The sequence below is a fragment of the Ascaphus truei genome, chromosome 21 (assembly GCF_040206685.1).
Source record: "Ascaphus truei isolate aAscTru1 chromosome 21, aAscTru1.hap1, whole genome shotgun sequence".
NCBI classification, from domain to species: Eukaryota; Metazoa; Chordata; class Amphibia; order Anura; family Ascaphidae; genus Ascaphus; species Ascaphus truei.
Window position 1 is genome coordinate 32,876,581 of NC_134503.1, and position 16,317 is coordinate 32,892,897.

The following is a 16,317-nucleotide window of genomic DNA, read 5'->3' on the forward strand; positions in this document are numbered from 1 at the left end:
CTGCTCACTGTACAATATTATTAAAAATACAGAAATGCTGCTTCATTACCATTGCACATAGTCGCAAAGGTAAAGAACGATTCTTTATTGATGTGTGTGTTTTATTCATACTGTAGATGTGCAGAGGGTCTTCGGAGCAGAAACGTTTTGGTTTTAGGTCCGGGGACCCCCTGCTTCCCGAGATACAGGCCCCTTTAGGTGGTGCCGGTATCCCTCTGCTTGGTTTACTGGCCGCGGTCACGTGATCGGGACCTAGAAATGCAGAGGGATACCGGCACCTCATAAATGGGCTATATCTCATGGAGCAGGGGGTCCCCGGACCTGAAACCAACGCGGTTCAGCTCCGGAGACCCCCTGCACATCTACACTATGAATAAAAATGTATTTTAAATGTATTTATTTATATTCATTTATTTATTTAGATTTATTTATTTATTTTTTGGGCGGCTGCTGTGTTTAGTTTTTTTTATTGTGGGTAGTGGGGGTGGGTGAAGGGGGTATTAGCCCCAACGGTGGTTGTTTAGGGCTTGCGGGGGGGTAGCGGTAGGGGTTAACCCCTTCATGACCGTAGCAGTATTAACTGCTACGGTCGTGAAGGGGTTAAGTGCACCTTCAGAAGAAGTAGTTTATTCTACGAAACATGTTGGATGATTTTTATCTAGTGCCTTAATATTGCCATTGCCTCCACTGGCTTCACCCTGCTAGTATTACTCCCGGTGGTAATTTTGGGCATATGAGAGACTTTGAGAGACTTTGACTGCCTCCCTGCCGGTTCCCTCGCTGCTGCGGAGACTGTGATGTCATCACGCAGTATCCCGTGACGGAGCGACAACGTGGCACGCCGAGTGTACCCTTGCAGAGCTGAGGTCTCACCCCCGTACAGTGGATCTGCTCGCTGAGCTACACGAGCTGCACCAGACGGCTTGGAAGCGCGAGCGGTCCCACCAAGCACCAATATCTGCAACGGAGCGTGGTTGCCTTAAAGGGAAAACCCCTTGGGAGCGATGTACTGTTGGATGAGGGGTTTTGGACATTAATCCTGCTCCTGAACCAACGTAGCGCCCCCGCTGAGAGAAGCAAGCTGCAGACTCTTCTGACAACAGTTGCTGAATAGAAAAAGGGTAGCTGCCTTATTTATAGACTGTCTGCTAAAGAGAAACTATATACAGTATATACTGCATTACAATTCATTATTTCTCTGCTTCAAAGTCAACAGCTCGCAAACGCCCCCATGCGTTTTTACACGGAATTGCAGTATTGCAGCCAGCGGGAATAAAATGCTTAAATCACGGGCGTGATATAACGCCATACATCCTGGGATAAAACGATACAAAACCGCACATCACCGGGATACTCCGAAATTCGCGGAGCTAGCCAAGTAAGAATAAAGTTGGTCGGTACAGTATTTGTGATTGTTACAATTGGAACCGATACAACGGGCTGTGTTACATTGGTTGTACTTGCAATTTCCAATAAAAAATTAAAGTTGGAAAAAAAAATAGTATGAAGGATTCCAATGCTAGATTGACTAGGTGGTATATGGCCCTCCAACCATTCTCATTTGAGATTCAGCACAGGCCGGAAAAAGAGAACGCGAATGCTGACTTCTTTTCTAGAGAAGGGGTGGATGGTCGGGCTTCAGCCGTGCGTAGCCCCAGCCACACACTAACAGTGGAGGAATGTGACAGGGTAAATAAAAGCCACCAGCTATATGCCTGGAACACCTATGTGTAGTCTGCAGTGCAGCACTGACTAGGTTAACTTCAGCTGGGAACCTCAGGACAATTAGTTGGATCCCAGCTGCCTAATAAAAGGTGTGTTAAAACCCCAGGCTGTAGACACATGGAGCTGGCTGTTGAGGAGAGAGGAGTAAGCTGCTGAAGAGATTACTGATACAAGGTCTGTTAGCAAAGTAGATGTATTGTGAACTGTCTGTCCCCTTCATAGAAAAAGGGTAACTGCCTTATTTATAGACTGTCTGCTAAAGAGAAACTGTTTTGTTTGGTCTGCTGAAGAAAAAGCCATTTTCTTTTGTTTGCTGATGAAAAGCTGTTTTTGTTTTTGTGTGCTCTATATCTTTTAAGGCTAAATAAATAAGCCTTGTCAAGAAACCCACGTGTGTAGTGGCATGTACCCTGCAACATGGCTGTTCTGTGATATGACCACTTCTGCATTGTTTGTATCACCCAGATTGCTTTCTGACAGTGAGGTCTCACTAATCACATAGTCTGTGCCTGGGACACCATGCTCAGGGGTGTGAGCTGCTGTTTCTTGCATCTCTGCACTGCTGGTCTATGGGTGCTGTGTTTGCGAGACCCATCCTTTGCTGCTCCAGCTGCTCACTGGGGAGAAGTATTGGATCTTCCGGACACTGAAGGGGTTAACTGCTGCATCATCTTCCCTCCCCTCTCTCAGGTATAGCTTTTGGCTTCCCTCCAAACTGCTACTCCGCCCCTGTGTTTGTGAATGGGAACTCTCAGGGGCCTCATCTGAGGACAAACTACTCATAGCCTCTTCTATTTTTGCAGCTCTGCTTTCTTTTTCCTTAGTTTCTTCATTTTGCTTAACTCTGTTTTCACTTTCATCTCTGCCTTTTCCGACAAACATTTCTTTGCTTTTGCAGAACTTTTCAGCTGCCTTAATGCTCTCACTCCATCAGAGTCTGCCTACATGATGGGTCTCAGATCTCCTTCTCCCCCACACACCTCTCACTGCACCTCCATACTTGTGACCACTCTCAGCCTGGATAGCAGAGTTCTCTGATTTTATTTGTTGAAAAACATGCAACATATACAATACAGAAACAGTCAAAACATTACATATTTACATTGGGAGGGGAAAAAAATACAAATAAAAACAATAGAACACAAATTCAGTGCAATTATTTCAAATATTTACATTTTTTTTACAGTATCTGCTATTCCCTCCTCCCCCTCACTTTTGAGGGCTTCTGTTCCACCTTCCTCCATTGCATCCATAGTATCCCCCAAGACAATGCATCATAGGTATTTGAGGTGGGTATCCCTTATGACTGTAACTCCCCAGTGTGACCTCTGCCGTTGGCCTTTTTCTTTGCTTTAGTTACATGCTCCCATCCCTCCCCTTTTGGCCCCTGTTCCCCTCCTGCCGCTGCTGGCCCCTGCTCCCCACCTGCCACTGCTGGCACCTGCTCCCCGCCTGCCACTGCTGGCCCTTGCTCCCCGCCCGCCGCTATTGGCCTCTGCTCCCCTCCTGCCTCTCTTCTTGTTGGCTCCTGCTCCTCCTCCTGCTCCTGCTCAAAGGATAACTCCATGGCACCAAACTCATTTATCTGGGTCTCCTCTACTAGGGCTATCTCAGTGTCCTGGGGAGCATTATTATGCGCCGCCTCAGGACACTCCCTAAAAGAGTGACCCTGTCCCCCACACAAGTTACACAGCACAGTATTAGGACATACAGATCGGTTATGCCCAAGAACCCCACACTGGCTGCACCTGATCTTATCACGGCTCGCACTCAAATGCCTGTTGGAATCACATTTGAAGCAAAGCCTGGGCTTGCCACTGTAAAAACAGACCCTCTGTCCCCCCCAATGAAGAGGGAATTTGGGAGGTGGTGAGACACACCATGTCTTTCCCAAAGCTTAACCTTACACCTCCACCCCCAGTCCACACCCACGCTCCTTCCCAGATCTCCTCCTCTAATTTCTCCAGATCAGACAGCATAGTACATTATCTCTTCAACCAATAAAGAATGTCTTGTTTAGCAACAGCCTCGTTGCAAAATATTACAGTCACCAATTTGGTTGTAGGATGACTTACAGGGATGGCAACAAAGTCTTTCCACAGAAGTGTGAATTTCAAGTCCTCAAACCGGTGCCAGAAAGCTTCTAGCAAATCCCCCCTTTTGAAGCTTATGTCATATTCCCTGTTACCTGGGGTGTGTATGAAAGCAAAAATGTCTGAGGCCTGAAACCCCTTAGATTCATTCAAAAGGACTTTACCAATAAAGCATTAATCAGGAATATCCCCAATACCTTTGTATCGCAGTCTCATCACATTTATCCGCTTGGCAGTGGGGCTTGGAAACTGAGAGTAACTTCTGGACCCTGGACCGGCACCTCTCCATGCGGACCCTTCTGGTCTCTCTGGTTTCTCTCCAGCTTCTCCAGGGATGCTCCGCTGTGCTGCACCGTCTGTGGTTGCTGGTGTCCTCTGTGCTGCACCATCCGTGGCTGCTGGTGGCCTCTGTGCTGCACCGTCTGTGGCTGCTGGTGGCCTAGGTGCTGAACCGTCTGTGGCTGCTGGTGGCCTCTGTGCTGCACCGTCTGTGGCTGCTGGTGGCCTCTGTGCTGCACCGTCTGTGGCTGCTGGTGGCCTCTGTGCTGCACCGTCTGTGGCTGCTGGTGGCCTCTGTGCTGCACCGTCTGTGGCTGCTGGTGGCCTCTGTGCTGCACCGTCTGTGGCTGCTGGTGGCCTCTGTGCTGCACCGTCTGTGGCTGCTGATGGTCTCTATGCTGCACTGGCTGTGGCTGCTGGTGGCCTCTGTGCTGCACCGTCTGTGGCTGCTGGTGGTCTCTGTGCTGCACCATCTGTGGCTAGTGGTTCCTCTGTAATGTTTATTCCTGAGGCTGCACAGGTAACAGCTGCAGCTCCTCTCTGCATTCCTCCCTCCCCCGCACTGTGCACAGGTTGTGCTTTCTTGAGTCTAATTGGTAGCCCTTGTGCAGGTTCAGTGATTTCATGGCACCCCTCTGATGATGCAACTTCTGCAGTGTTTGCAACACTCTGTCTTCCCTCTGGTAGTGCCAGCTCTGCAGTGTTTTCTGCACTCTGGCTGCTCTGTGATATGACCACTTCAGCATTGTTTGTATCACCCAGATTGCTTTCTGACAGTGAGGTCTCATTAATCACATAGTCTGTGCCTGGGACACCATGCTCAGGGGTGTGAGCTGCTGTTTCTTGCATCTCTGCACTGCTGGTCTATGGGTGCTGTGTTTGCGAGACCCACCCTTTGCTGCTCCTATTGCTCACTGGGGAGTAGTATTGGATCTTCTGCACACTAAAGGGGTTAACTGCTGCATCATCTTTCCTCCCCTCACTCAGGTATAGCTTTTGGCTTCCCTCCAAACTGCTACTCTGCCCCTGGGTTTGGGAATTGGAACACTCAGGGGCCTCATCTGAGGACAAACTACTCATAGTCTCTTCTATTTTTGCAGGTCTGCTCTCTGCTTTCTTTTTCCTTAGGTTCTTCATTTTGCTTAACTCTGTTTTCACTTTCATCTCTGCCTTTTCCGACAAACATTTCTTTGCTTTTGCAGAACTTCTCAGCTGCCTTAATGCTCTCACTCCATCAGAGGCTGCCTCCATGATGGGTCTCAGACCTCCTTCTCCCCCACACACCTCTCACTGCACCTCCATACTTGTGACCACTCTCAGCCTGGATAGCAGAGTTCTCTGATTTTATTTATTGAAAAACATGCAACATATACAATACAGAAACAGTCAAAACATTACATATTTACATTGGGAGGGGAAACAAATACAAATAAAAACAATAGAACACAAATTCAGTGCAATTATTTCAAATATTTACATTTTTTTTTACAGTATCTGCTATTCCCTCCTCCCCCTCACTTTTGAGGGCTTCTGTTCCACCTTCCTCCATTGCATCCATAGTATCCCCCAAGACAATGCATCATAGGTATTTGAGGTGGGTATCCCTTATGACTGTAACTCCCCAGTGTGACCTCTGCCGTTGGCCTTTTTCTTTGCTTTAGTTACATGCTCCCATCCCTCCCCTTTTGGCCCCTGTTCCCCTCCTGCCGCTGCTGGCCCCTGCTCCCCACCTGCCACTGCTGGCACCTGCTCCCCGCCTGCCACTGCTGGCCCTTGCTCCCCGCCCGCCGCTATTGGCCTCTGCTCCCCTCCTGCCTCTCTTCTTGTTGGCTCCTGCTCCTCCTCCTGCTCCTGCTCAAAGGATAACTCCATGGCACCAAACTCATTTATCTGGGTCTCCTCTACTAGGGCTATCTCAGTGTCCTGGGGAGCATTATTATGCGCCGCCTCAGGACACTCCCTAAAAGAGTGACCCTGTCCCCCACACAAGTTACACAGCACAGTATTAGGACATACAGATCGGTTATGCCCAAGAACCCCACACTGGCTGCACCTGATCTTATCACGGCTCGCACTCAAATGCCTGTTGGAATCACATTTGAAGCAAAGCCTGGGCTTGCCACTGTAAAAACAGACCCTCTGTCCCCCCCAATGAAGAGGGAATTTGGGAGGTGGTGAGACACACCATGTCTTTCCCACAGCTTAACCTTACACCTCCACCCCCAGTCCACACCCACGCTCCTTCCCAGATCTCCTCCTCTAATTTCTCCAGATCAGACAGCATAGTACATTATCTCTTCAACCAATAAAGAATGTCTTGTTTAGCAACAGCCTCGTTGCAAAATATTACAGTCACCAATTTGGTTGTAGGATGACTTACAGGGATGGCAACAAAGTCTTTCCACAGAAGTGTGAATTTCAAGTCCTCAAACCGGTGCCAGAAAGCTTCTAGCAAATCCCCCCTTTTGAAGCTTATGTCATATTCCCTGTTACCTGGGGTGTGTATGAAAGCAAAAATGTCTGAGGCCTGAAACCCCTTAGATTCATTCAAAAGGACTTTACCAATAAAGCATTAATCAGGAATATCCCCAATACCTTTGTATCGCAGTCTCACCACATTTATCCGCTTGGCAGTGGGGCTTGGAAACTGAGAGTAACTTCTGGACCCTGGACCGGCACCTCTCCATGCGGACCCTTCTGGTCTCTCTGGTTTCTCTCCAGCTTCTCCAGGGATGCTCCGCTGTGCTGCACCGTCTGTGGTTGCTGGTGTCCTCTGTGCTGCACCATCCGTGGCTGCTGGTGGCCTCTGTGCTGCACCGTCTGTGACTGCTGGTGGCCTAGGTGCTGAACCGTCTGTGGCTGCTGGTGGCCTCTGTGCTGCACCGTCTGTGGCTGCTGGTGGCCTCTGTGCTGCACCGTCTGTGGCTGCTGGTGGCCTCTGTGCTGCACCGTCTGTGGCTGCTGGTGGCCTCTGTGCTGCACCGTCTGTGGCTGCTGGTGGCCTCTGTGCTGCACCGTCTGTGGCTGCTGGTGGCCTCTGTGCTGCACCGTCTGTGGCTGCTGATGGTCTCTATGCTGCACTGGCTGTGGCTGCTGGTGGCCTCTGTGCTGCACCGTCTGTGGCTGCTGGTGGTCTCTGTGCTGCACCATCTGTGGCTAGTGGTTCCTCTGTAATGTTTATTCCTGAGGCTGCACAGGTAACAGCTGCAGCTCCTCTCTGCATTCCTCCCTCCCCCGCACTGTGCACAGGTTGTGCTTTCTTGAGTCTAATTGGTAGCCCTTGTGCAGGTTCAGTGATTTCATGGCACCCCTCTGATGATGCAACTTCTGCAGTGTTTGCAACACTCTGTCTTCCCTCTGGTAGTGCCAGCTCTGCAGTGTTTTCTGCACTCTGGCTGCTCTGTGATATGACCACTTCAGCATTGTTTGTATCACCCAGATTGCTTTCTGACAGTGAGGTCTCATTAATCACATAGTCTGTGCCTGGGACACCATGCTCAGGGGTGTGAGCTGCTGTTTCTTGCATCTCTGCACTGCTGGTCTATGGGTGCTGTGTTTGCGAGACCCACCCTTTGCTGCTCCTATTGCTCACTGGGGAGTAGTATTGGATCTTCTGCACACTAAAGGGGTTAACTGCTGCATCATCTTTCCTCCCCTCACTCAGGTATAGCTTTTGGCTTCCCTCCAAACTGCTACTCTGCCCCTGGGTTTGGGAATTGGAACACTCAGGGGCCTCATCTGAGGACAAACTACTCATAGTCTCTTCTATGTTTGCAGGTCTGCTCTCTGCTTTCTTTTTCCTTAGGTTCTTCATTTTGCTTAACTCTGTTTTCACTTTCATCTCTGCCTTTTCCGACAAACATTTCTTTGCTTTTGCAGAACTTCTCAGCTGCCTTAATGCTCTCACTCCATCAGAGGCTGCCTCCATGATGGGTCTCAGACCCCCTTCTCCCCCACACAACTCTCACTGCACCTCCATTCTTGTGACCACTGTCAGCCTGGATAGTAGAGTTCTCTGATTTTATTTGTTGAAAAACATACAACATATACAATACAGAAACAGACTGTCAAAACAGTACATATTTACATCGGGAGGGGAAAAAATACAAATAAAACAATAGAACACAAATTCAGTGCAATTATTTCAAATATTTACATTTCTCCACAGTTTTTCCCACTGTTTCTGTTCTTTTCTGCTTTCTTCCCTCTGTTTCTGCCCTCTAATCTGAGCAACCATCCCTTGCAATGTTTCCTCCTCAGAAAGTACTTTATTATTTATGGACACAAGAACTCTTGATATCCAAAGGTGATACAAAATGGTGGCATTGATCACTCTCAGGGTGCTGATGTTAAAACCCAGATATGTAGAAGCAAAACCAAACACTATCTCTGCATATGTCTGTGTATACAAATGTTTTATTCCTAGTCTGTGCGAGGCTTTTTCCCAAACTGCCTGTGAGAAGCTACAATCCTTTATAAAATGCTCTACTGTCTCCAAATGGCCAACACACCCCTCCCTGGGGCAATCCTTGGTCACATCCTTCTGATGAATCAGATTTGCCCTGACATATGTCTTCCCATGACTTGTCAACCACAAAACATCTCTCATTTTCCAAGGGATTCGCTTCTCCCTGAAACCCCCCCTTGCCTCCCTAGCTCTGACTGACGGACAGTGGAAAATCCCAACTGGCGCTAAGAAGGACCTACTGTACCTAAGACCAATTTGTATAACACTTTCCTGGAAGTGCCCATTAGTTCTTTCACAGTTAAACTCCAACCTCTTATTTGTCTAGCAACTCTCCTTATGTAAACTGGAGGATTATATATTCTAGTTATTATTTGTCTTACCGGTCCCTCTGTAAACCAGTCTCTTAGAGCCCAAAGCCTTGTTTTTAGCATTGATGGCCACAAGAGAGTGTCTGTGTTGCCAACAATTGGAACTATTTTCTGATATAGAAAATGTAGACAAAAAACAATTCTGCATTCACCATATTTTTACCCCCTTGTTCAATTCCTAAGTAAACAATGTTTCTTTTAATTGGATTAAGGCGATTACCCCAAAATTACTGAAAGAACATACTGCTAACCTGTGTCATTATTTTATCTGTTGGTGGGAATACCACATTGACGTAAACAAAAAGTGGTAATAAATAGGTCTTTAAGACTTGCACTCTATTTTCAAAGCTCATTTTCCACTTCTTCCACCTTTGGACTTTCCAGTTAGAAATATCCAGTTTTGGCTGCCAGTTTTGCTCACACATGTCCTCTTTCCCAAATGTGATGCCCAAAATCTTAATGTCATTTTGTGGCTCAGGAAATCCACCAGCTAACTGGAAATCAGGATCAGGAGACCCCACCCAACAGGAGACACATTTCTCATGATTTATCCTTGAATTTGACACAATTCCATATTTATCAATTAAAGTTCTCATTTCCTCCACTTCTTCAGAACTGGTTACAAATATTGTAACATCATCTGCATAGGCAAGACATTTTATTTTTTCCTGAGAAGGACTGCTAACAAAAACCCTTTAATGTTCATATTGCCCTCCAAAAGTCTTAGAAAATGATCTATTGCAAAGACATATAACAGAGGACTTAAAGGACATCCTTGCCTAACACCAGATCTGATATAAAACCGCTCTCCTTGACACCCATTCACTATTGGGATTCCTGATGCTCCATTATACAAAGTCTTAAGCCACATTATAAATGTATTGGGGATCCCATACCTTTAAAGGACAGAAAATAGAAACGTATGGTTAACTCTATCAAAGGCTTTGCTTTGATCTATACTTAGTACATATGTATTGTATTGTATGTCTTTATTTATAAAGTGCCATTAATGTACATAGCGCTTCACAGCAGTAATACATGTGGTAATCAAATAAATAACAGATAATATAAATAACAGATCATGGGAATAAGTGCTTTAGACATTAAGGAAGAGGAGTCCCTGCTCCAAGGAGCTTACAGTCTAATTGGTAGGTAGGGAGAACGTACAGAGACAGTAGGAGGGAGTTCTGGTAAGTGCGTCTGCAGGGGGCTAAGATTTATGTATCATGTGTTCAGAATATCCACAGTGCTATTCATATGCTTCTTTAAGCAAGTGTGTCTTAAGGTGGGTCTTAAAGGTGTATAGAGAGGGTGCTAGTCGGGTACTGAGGGGAAGGGCATTCCAGAGGTGTGGGGCAGTCAGTGAAAAAGGTTTAAGGTGGGAGAGGGCTTTAGATACAAATGGGTTAGAAAGAAGACATCCTTGAGAAGAACGCAAGAGTCTGGATGGTACATAACGAGTAATTAGAGATGAGATGTGAGGAGGGGCAGAAGAGTGTAAAGCTTTAAAAGTGAGGAGAAGAATGGAGTGTGAGATGCGGGATTTGATCGGAAGCCAGGAGAGGGATTTCATGAGGGGAGATGCTGAGACAGATCTCGGAAAGAGTAGAGTGATTCTGGCAGCAGCATTTAGGATAGATTGTAGGGGAGACAGGTGAGAGGCAGGAAGGCCGGACAGCAGGAGGTTACAGTAATCAAGACGGGAGAGAATGAGGGCCTGAGTCAGAGTTTTAGCAGTCGAGCAACAGAGTAAAGGGCGTATCTTAGTTATATTGCGGAGGAAAAAGCGACAGGTTTTATAAATGTTTTGAATGTGAGGGGCGAATGTGAGAGAGGAGTTGAGTGTGACCCCTAGGCAGCGTGCTTGGCTACTGGGTGAATGATGGTAGTTCCAACAGTAATGTGGAAGGAGGTACTGCACCGACACACTTTATTCGAGCAAATACCCAGTATGTACCTGGCAGATACCTGGAATGCGCCGCTCCTCACCTCTGACAAGCCCCGTTGCGTTTGCCTTCCCAGCCTGGGTTCATGCCTGGCTGACGGGCGGCTAATCTGTTAAATGATAATGATTAGGATTTAATAGGCTGCAATGCTTCGTGTGTCTACCAGATGGCATAAATTCATGAATTGTAATGCAGTATATATATATATACTGTGCAGTATTGCAGCCAGCGGGAATAAAATGCTTCAATCCCTGCCTGGAAAATACCTCAATGCACTCGGGCAGAAAACAGTCACAAACCTCAATACACCCGGGTATACCCGAATTCGTGGGACTAGCCGAGCTCGAATAAAGTGTGTCGCCAGTGTAGTGCGGCCAGGTTTGGGAGGAAGTATGAGGAGCTCTGTTTTAGCCATGTTGAGTTTAAGGCGGCGGAGGGCCATCCAGGAAGATATAGCAGAGAGACATTCAGAAACTTTGGTTTGTACAGCAGGTGTAAGGTCGGGTGTTGAGAAATATATTTGTGTGTCGTCAGCATAGAGGTGATAATTAAACACAAATGATGTTATTAGGTCACCTAGAGAGAGTGTATACAGAGAAAAGAGAAGAGGTCCCAGGACAGAGCCCTGAGGTACCCCCACAGAGAGATCAATAGAGGAGGAGGATGTGTTAGCAGAAGAGACACTGAAAGTACGATGGGAGAGGTAGGATGAGATCCAGGATAGAGCTTTGTTCCGAATGCCAAGAGTATGGAGAATGTGAAGAAGAAGAGGGTGGTCCACGGTGTCAAATGCTGCAGAGAGGTCGAGTAATATGAGCAGAGTGTAATGACCTCTGTCTTTGGCAGCATGGAGGTCATCAGTTATTTTAGTGAGGGCTGTTTCCGTGGAGTGAGCAGTGCGGAAGCCAGATTGTAGAGGGTCTAGGAGAGAATAGGTGTTGAGAAAATGGAGCAAGCGAGAGAATACAAGACGTTCAAGGAGTTTAGAGGTAAAAGGCAGGAGGGAGACAGGTCGATAGTTAGAAAGACAGGTAGGGTCAAGCTTGCTGTTTTTGAGTAATGGTATGACTGTTGCATGTTTGAAGGAGGATGGAAAGGTTCCAGAGCAGAGGGAGGAGTTAAAAATGTGTGTGAGCATAGGGATTATAGTAGGAGCAAGAGGTTTTAGGAGATGGGAGGGAATGGGGTCAAGAGGGCAAGTGGTAGAGGGAGAAGAGGTGATCAACAGCGACACATCCTCCTGTGAGACAGTGGAGAAAGAGTCAAGGAAGGCCGGAGGAGAGTTAGGAAGAGGTGTAGGATGGAAGGAAGAAACAGAGGGGATGTTCTGACGTATGGATTCCACCTTATCCCTTCATAGAGCCTGTCCTGCTGTACTCAAAGATTTCTCTTAGCAATAACAGGTTATTCACTATCTTTCTCCCTTTCACTGCACAGCCCTGTCGTTCACTAATCAGCGTACCCGACACGCTACTTAACCTAATAAACAGAATCTTAGCTAAATTCTTGTAATCAACATTAAATAATGCTATGGGCCTCCAATTTCTTAAATCAAACTTATTACCCTTTTAAAATAATAATACTAATAAGTATTCCTTCTGGGAGTTTCCTAGTTCTTTGGAAAACACAATGGAATTGTAAAGCTGAACTAAGAGCGGCATTAAAACATCCTTGAAACATTCATAAAACTCAGCAGTTAGACCATCTGACCCAGGAGTTTTCTTCAATTGCAAAGATGCTATGGCATCAGCTACCTCAGAGTTACTGATGGGTTTTATAAGGGCCCCTGTCTCTTCCTTATCAAGGGCTGGTAGTCTTAACTGATATAGAAACTGCCCTATCTCACTCAGTGCAGGGTCCTCTGATGTATATAAGTCACCGTAGAATCTTGAGACAAGATCTAATATCTCCCTATTTGTCTGCATCACTACACCCTCCTCATTTAGTAGACCTGGAATTATTTTCCGCTCTCTCCTCCCCTTACATGCCTCAAAGGGGTCTGGAGAAGAGGAAAACTGGTTCCCAAAACTGCTTTCCTCCTGTAGGGTTTTATACCTGTTATACTGAAACTCCAGCATTTTCTTCCTTGTTTCTGCTATCTCTTTTCCCAAGCCTTCTCTCCCCAGTTGTAGCTCTGAATTCAGTTTTGTCAGTTTATTTCTCAACTGAATATACTTCTGCTGTGCATTTGATAACCCAACCCTAGCTTCTTTTTTGAAGAACATTTTTATATCTGATTTAACATTTTCCCACCATTCTGCATAGTCTGAAAACAAAAACTGTGTAGAAATCCTATTTATCAGAAAGGTTTCAAATTGCTGCTTTAAGGATTCCTGCTCTAGCAGTTTAGAGTTTAATTTCCAAACTCCTCTACCAATACGTATGGCTTCGTTAAGATTAATAGTGGCCTCTAACAAGAGGTGGTCAGTAAATGCTGCTGGTTTTAAACCAATTGAACCAATTTCAACAGCGCTGGTTACATAAATTCTATCCAAACGACTGCTGTGTTCCCCCCAACTATAGGTATACCCTGGCTTGTCTGGAAACATCACCTTATATCCATCCTTAAGGTTTGCATCTCTACACATTTGATTTAAAAAAACTCCATCACTTGTTATTATTCCTTTTCCCCCTAACCTGTCCTGAATACATGTTACACAATTGAAATCTCCAGCTAATAGCACTGTTTTACTTGTAAATAAATATGGCTTTATTTGTTCAAATAAGAGTTTCCTCAAACTTAGTTTTTGGGGTCCATAAACATTAATTAACCTATATTGCACTTTGTCAATAACAATATCAATTAATAGACACCGACCTGGTGAAATTTCAACTAATTTTATGCATTGAAAATGTGCAATCTTAAATAAAAACCCAACACCATCATAAGAATCAGGCCCAATAGACCAAAAGGAAGCCCCTTCTTTCCAATCTATTTTAGAATTAAAGATGCCAGATGCTGAAATCAATCTAGTTTCCTGTAAAAAATAAATATCATAATCCCATTTTTTCAATTCCCCAAAAGTAATACCTCGGGTGGTAGCGGTTCTAACACTGTTAACATTCACAGTGCAAAACCTTATAGGCTGTGCGGGGTCAGTGGGCGGACACATCTTTTTTTACTGTATCTGCTATTCCCTCCTCCTCCCCCTCACTTTTGAGGGCTTCTGTTCTACCTTCCTCCATTGCATCCATAGTATCCCCCCAAGACAATGCATCATAGGTATTTGAGGTGGGTATCCCTGATGAATGTAACTCCCCAGTGTTACCTCTGCCTTTGGCCTTTTTCTTTGTTTTAGTTACATGCTCCCATCCCTCCCCTTTTGGCTCCTGCTCCCCTCCTGCTGACCCCTGCTCCCCTCCCGCCGCTGCTGGCCCTTGTTCCCCTCTCGCCGCTGCTGGCCCCTGCTCCCCTCCTGCCGCTGCTGGCCCCTGCTCCCCGCCTGCCGCTGCTAGCCCCTGCTCCCCGCCCGCCGCTGCTGGCCCCTGCTCCTTGCCGCTGCTGGCCTCCTGCTCCTCTCCTGCCGCTGCTGGCCCCTGCTCCCCTCCTGCCTCTGCTGGCTCCTGCTCAAAGGATAGCTCCATGGCACCAAACTCATTTGTCTGGGTCTCCTCTACTAGGGCTGTCTCAGTGTCCTGGGGAGCATTATTATGCGCCGCCTCAGGACCCTCCCTAAAAGAGTGACCCTGTCCCCCACACAAATTACACAGCACAGTATTAGGACATACAGATCGGTTAACCCAGAACCCCACACTGGCTGCACCTGATCTTATCACAGCTTGCACTCAAATGCCTGTTGGACCCACATTTGAAGCAAAGCCTGGGCTGGCCACTGTAAAAACAGACCCCTCTGTCTCCCCCAATGAAGAGGGAATTTGGGAGGTGGTGAGACACACCAAATCTTTACCACAGCTTAACCTTACACCTCCAACCCCCAGTCCACACCCACGCTCCTTCCCAGATCTCCTCCTCTATATTCTCCAGATCAGACAGCATAGTACATTGTCTTTTCAACCAATAAAGAATGTCTTGTTTGGCAACGACCTCGTTGCGAAAAATTACAGTCACCAGTTTGGTTGTAGGACGACTTACAGGGATGGCAACAAAGTCTTTCCACAGCAGTGTGAATTTCAAGTCCTCAAATCTGTGCCAGAAAGCTTCTAGCAAATCCCCCCTTTTGAAGCTTATGTCATATTCCCTGTTACCTGGGGTGTGTATGAAAGCAAAAATGTCTGAGGCCTCAAACCCCATAGATTCCTTCAAAAGGGCTTTACCAATAAAGCATTTATCAGGAATATCCCCAACACCTTTGTATTGCAGTCTCACCACATTTATCCGCTTAGCATTGGGGCTTGGAAACTGGGAGTAACTGCTGGACCCTGGACCGGCACCTCTCCATGCGGACCCTTCTGTTCTCTCTGGTCTCTCTCCAGCTTCTCCAGGGATGCTCCGCTGTGCTGCACCGTCTGTGGCTGCTGGTGGCCTCTGTGCTGCACCGTCTGTGGCTGCTGGTGGCCTCTGTGCTGCACCGTCTGTGGCTGCTTGTAAACTCTGTGCTGCACTGTCTGTGGCTGCTGGTGGCCTCTGTGCTGCACCGTCTGTGGCTGCTGGTGGCCTCTGTTCTGCACCGTCTGTGGCTGCTGGTAAACTCTGTGCTGCACTGTCTGTGGCTGCTGGTGGCCTCTGTGCTGCACCGTCTGTGGCTGCTGGTGGCCTCTGTGCTGCACCGTCTGTGGCTGCTGGTGGCCTCTGTGCTGCACCGTCTGTGGCTGCTGGTAAACTCTGTGCTGCACTGTCTGTGGCTGCTGGTGGCCTCTGTGCTGCACCGTCTGTGGCTGCTGGTGGCCTCTGTGCTGCACCATCTGTGGCTGCTGGTGGCTTCTGTGCTGCACCATCTGTGGCTAGTGGTTCCTCTGTAATCTTTTTTCCTGAGGCTGCACAGGTAACAGCTGCAGCTCCTCTCTGCATTCCTCCCTCTCCCGCACTGTGCACAGGTTGTGCTTTCTTGAGGCTAATTGGTAGCCCTTGTGCAGGTTCAGTGATTTCATGGCACCCCTCTGATGATGCAACTTCTGCAGTGTTTGCAACTTTCTGGCTTCCCTCTGGTAGTGCCAGCTCTGCAGTGTTTTCTGCACTCTAGCTGCTCTGTGGTATGACCACTTCTGCATTGTTTGTATCACTCAGATTGTTTTCTGACAGTGAGGTTTCACTAATCACATAGTCTGTGCCTGGGACACCATGCTCAGGGGTGTGAGCTGTTGTTTCTTGCATCTCTGCACTGCTGGTCTCAGGGGGCTGTGTTTGCGAGACCCACCCTTTGCTGCTTCAGCTGCTCACTGGAGAGTAGTATTGGATCTTCTGGACACTAAAGGGGTTAACTGCTGCATCATCTTTCCTCCCCTCACTCAGGTATAGCTTTTGGCTTCCCTCCAAACTG